The sequence below is a fragment of the Electrophorus electricus genome, chromosome 3 (assembly GCF_041902795.1).
Source record: "Electrophorus electricus isolate QZ-2024a chromosome 3, ASM4190279v1, whole genome shotgun sequence".
NCBI classification, from domain to species: Eukaryota; Metazoa; Chordata; class Actinopteri; order Gymnotiformes; family Gymnotidae; genus Electrophorus; species Electrophorus electricus.
Window position 1 is genome coordinate 27,386,292 of NC_137499.1, and position 5,231 is coordinate 27,391,522.

Here is a 5,231-nt window from a genome sequence, read left to right on the forward strand (position 1 = left end):
AGGCCCTGGGGTCGTCTGTGGCGCGGGTGATGTTTGGGTTGAGTGTGACTTCACAGACTTTATGAGCGAGTGGCGCTGAGCTGGTCATCTGTGCCTCAGACGTGCGAGTAAACAGTTGCATGGTGGTGGCAGGCACCACGCCGGACCTACCTGGAGGACATGGTGGTCCACTGACGGTGTTGAGAGCAGTTCATGGCAGTCATTTGAGGTCATGGGGCGGGAGGGGGTTGAGGGGATGTGTAGCTCTGTAACGCATCGCTTAGCCCACACAGATCACAATCAGATCCTTATAATAAATATAGTTGTATTCATTAAGATATGATGTTTACAGTCTGATCCCAAGTCTGAAGTACTTTATTCAAAGAAGTTGAATATGTTAGGATCTTGGTGCATGGATATCCAGGAACTGTAGCTCTCCTCTGTTGGGCCCGGGGACGTAACGTGTTCTCCAGCTGCGTCTGAAAAGGTGTAAACCCCCAATTAAGATCGATCCGGCTGATAGTAGAATTAACGCTGTTAGAAGTGCGCTGTTGACACTGCCAATCAAATGACCCTGCTATCAAAGCATCCTCCACTCCCCAGTTTACATTTCTAAATGAATTTGAGTTAGTGGAATGGCAGAAGGGGTCACCTCTGTATGCTGCCTCAAGTGATTACGCTGTTCTGGCCAGAGAAAGCATACTGGACCCTTAATTAATTTACAAGTAACCTTTAATGTGTATGGGTTTATTGTGTAAACCTTTGAACGTTCAGCTATTCTCACCCGTGCCTCGCTTGTTTAAACAAGACTCTTTTGCACTAAATATTTGTAAATATTTGCTGCATGTTTGTGGGTCTGTGCGTAATTATTCAGTCAGGTCTTCATAGTGGACTGCGATGTTTGCCCGTTTCTTGTCTCAAAAAAGCGGCCCTGATAGTCACACAGATCTGCAAGGCAGATGATTGGAGAGCATGTTGGGCCCTAGGTGAGACAGCTGTGTTTATCCAAGTTTCAGACGTCCACTCAGACGTTATTTTCATATCTGTCCCAGTGGCCTCGGTAGCCGATAGCCCCGTGTACTCCGGCTAAGAGCCCTCTACCGCCGAGATGCGTTACAGATTATGTTTCAATATGAAATTCTCAGCCCAGAGTAATTAACACAATCTCTGCTAGAGCTGCCCAAGGTGAGGGCTTGGTAAATATTATCCCAGAGTCTGGTGATAGCCTCAGGATCGAGGCAGAGCTGTGGAGGGGGGGTTCACCTCCCTGCTGCAGCCACCGTATTGACTTGATTAGTTGCTAATTAAAAGCTGACGGGCTGGCCAGGCGCGGGGGAGACGACTTCATTAACAGGGTCTCTGAGAGTGTAATTTTTCCTCGCTCCCTCACACATCTCCTTGGCAGCAGGCAAACAGGAGGAAGATGGATCCTTCCGGAAGGGTTAGCCGTGCCTGCACAGCCCGTATGGCCGGCAAGGGTCGATCTTTGTCATGTCATGTGTGTCACCGATGCACAGCTGCTAGCACAATCCTGCGAGTGCAATACATCTGCACACAGCTTTGCAGGCCGTGGTGCTTGTTACATACAAGCTTTCTGTTGCCGTTACCTGTCGGTTTGTGGCAGCGCTGTGCGGTTGTAACGGCCATGCACCCTCATCCAAACGCAGCCTTCGAACCCAGAGCTCCACGGTCTGCAGTGCTGTCTGTGCGTCTGCGTTCGCTCTCATCTTAATATCCGCCGCGTGCCCTGGCCCCCCGGCTCCCATAATCCCCGTGTCAAACTCAGCACGAGTTCGAGCAGCTGCTTGCTTCGCTATTGGCTGCCGGTCGGAACACAGCCTCGCTGCAGTGCCCCAGCGCTGTGCGGCTCGCCGTGTCGGCGGAGGGCTTCTGCAGGGGAGGGGCTAGCTCTCCAGCCATCCTGTCATTATCGTGCACGCGGAGGCCTCCGCTATGGAGCCAGACGCGTGCCATGCGTGCGCGCTGTTATGCCCCACCCAGCCTCCCTGACCCATAGAGATGGCAGCTGTGCCCAGCAACTCGGGAATGGGGGAGAGTATCTACCCCCGCCCAAAACATGTGGAGACATATTTGTGCTTGGCAGGGTTTCTGCTCCTATTTGCTTTCCAGATAACCTTTCCATCAAAGAACAATGAGCAAAAACAAACAATAAGAAATGGTAAATTCAAACAGACGAGTGTAGACCACTGACAGGGTACTACTGCATTGCTTTTGAGGACTTTTTGTCATTTTAACTGTTCATATTCAAATTGCCTGCTCATATACTTGCAAAGTGTCACATAAACCCCCAACCTTGAACAGACATTTGTTAGTCCCAAAAGAGCCTAAAATATGCTTTTGCTTCCCTGTCAGTATTTGAACAGTCTGCCATTTTTTACAGACAGTGAAGTATATTCTCACTCCCTTTCAAGGACCTGGCTTAAGGACATTTTAAGAGATTCATATGTACTGTACTTTGCTCATAACTCATAAATAGTATACAGACAGCTGCAAACACCGATGTCAGCGACAGACCTGAATAAGCATCCATAAATGTCTATAGATGATTTATAAGTAAGTTATGGATGTGTTGTAAAAGTTTGATGAGGTTTTTAAACAGGCACCTCAAGCTAAAGTGTGACCCTTTTCTCTTTACTGTAATGGCAACTCCCTGACACTAATGGTTAGATCTCAATCGTCAGGTCATCTGTTTGTGTGCAGTGGCGGGCCCGCCATCCTGCCAGTCAGCATCCTGCCATCCCACCACTGCACCTACTTACGATGACGGCATGACGTGCACACAAAGCCTCACACCAGCAGCAGGAATTTACAGGGTCACAGACAAGTGTGGCAGAGTTGAGCTAATCATCCGGGCAAAGATTCTGGTATATTAGCCATATGACTGGCGTATTATGCCAGTGGTGTGTGTTCGCGGCTGCAGTCGCTCTCCATCTGTGGTGAGGAGAACCTCCCCTCCCCCCCTCTCTCTCTCTCTCTCTTTATCTCTTTCTCCCCATTTCATCTTTTCTCATTCTCTTCTCATTGTCCTTGCTTACCCGCTCATACTTTCTCTTTTCTGTACTGATCTCTCCCCTCTCTCTCTCCCTCCCTCCCTGCTTCCCTCCCTCCCTCTACACAGACTATGATTCAACAAATTCTGCATCCATCCGAGGGTGTGTGTGCTGGGCATGAAAGACTGCCCTTGTTCTTATTAAATGAGTCACCATGTGCGTGCGTGTCATGTTAGACTGCTGAGTCAATGGGCCCTGTGGTTAGCCTTCTTTCTTTGCTCCTGCTGTCTGGCTTGCAGAAGTGGAGTGTCGGATAACCGTGTGCTGTAGTCAGTGCGGATGGAAAATTAGCCACACACAGGATCCCCATTCCCAAGCCATTCACCGCTGTGTCCTTTCAGACATTTAAATTGTGGCATTATTAACCATTAAGATCACAGTGAGCGGCTGTTGGAGAGAGGGAACCCGTGCCTCGTCAGTCTTTTTATAGCTAACATTTAAATAATAGTGACTATCAAGGTGACAGTATTCGCTCAGAGAGGCCCATTTCATTTCCTGATGGACTTGTGATATTGCAGAGAAAAGGCCCCATTCCATATGCATGCCTTCCCCTAAAGAACAGAAGAGAAGGCATCGATTTAAACTGCATGGGCTCATGATCCTTCCTCAGGGTCACATAGCCGGTAGGCCTCCATCACGCCCGAGATGGCTGACCGAGATCAAGGCTGTTACTTGTCTCATGCCCAGGCAAGACAGCTGATTTCCAAGCCGCCATCTCCAGGACACGGAGATAACACGTCTCTGTCTCCTCTTCCGCCTGTCCCAACCTCAGTACGCTAAATCGGGGGTGGAGGATGGTGGGAACGTACCCACAACGGGTTTCCGTCAAGGACCTCAGGGGTCAAGAGCGAGCAGGGAGAAGTCGGATGGAGGGGGTCTCAGACTGAGAACCGAGCGCTAAAGATAAGCTGAGGACTGTCTGAAGCGTTACATTGTGCATCGTAATGGCAACGGTGGCAGTTCATGGTCAGTGGTATTGCAGGGGGAAACATAGTTCTTTTCTGGATTCAAAGAACTGACTAAAAATAATGGGACCAATGGCAGCAGACCTTTTTTTTTCTTTTAAATGCAGCAGTTTTTTAGGTGTTATCTGCTGGTCTCAGAAGAAAAATTTCCGTCCTTACTATTCTAGGCAGTACACGACATAAGACAGATCGCAGACCCGAGGCCATTCGTTTTTAGTCTCGGCACCTAGACTCTCGGCTCCGGGACTTAGCAGTGCGGTGCTCAAAACCTGATTTGGACCAGATGAGTTTAGTCTGCCCCACCCCATACTGGTCCTTGTCAAATCCCCAAATGTTCATCCCACTCTGAAACTTCAGGGTCCGACCGATATGCGATGGCTCCGGCACCTGGAGCTAGGTCCCGGTGTCTGCCTCGGAAGGCGTGTCCCCGCGTATCCTCTGCTGCCGATGGAGCAGATATGGCCTCGGTCCGGACCCCGAGTGGGCGGCACTCGCCGACCACGCCGCGGCTGAGTAATGGCTCAGCATGCGTTGGGGCTGATGGAGAGAAATGGGAACGCTCAGTCGCGCGAGGCTGGCGCTCTCGGCCGCCGTGATGAGGGTTAATTGTGAGCCGGGAGATAAAATCTAATAAATCCCGGCACGTAATGGGGGGCTCGGCGGCGGAGGCCGACCTCGCGTTCATCTCCGGCTGTTTATAGCCGATCGTCATGGCGACGCCTCTCCGTGAGAGGGGGAGAAGCTCCGTGACGGCATCCCAGTGGACTCACCGACTCGGTAGGTCATAGGTCATAGGTGACATGAGCTTGAGGGTGGGCTTAGCTTGGAAAAGGGGCTCCTGAAAGTCAGACTCACGTATGATATAAACGGTGGAGTCAAATTCCTCGTGGGGGTTGGTCAGGGGGCACAGGGCTGCGTCCCTGCACTGGACGTGGGCTAATTCTGAAGGTTTTGCAGAAGCGAGGCAGTCGGACCGTGCACGGGACTTTTCGTCCGACGCAGTGGTCCGCGCCACGTCCACCATCGTCTCTTTGTCACCGCTGATAAAACGGAGGAGTTTTTTTTAGCACAGGACTATCACTGCTGACTCTGCTCCACGTCAACCAGAATCAAATCTCGAGAACCGGAGCCATCTGTAACCCGACAGAACATCCTTATCTGCACGGAAGACGGAAAGGAGAAATCCGAAACGGTGATGCCGGCACGCTGATCCCGG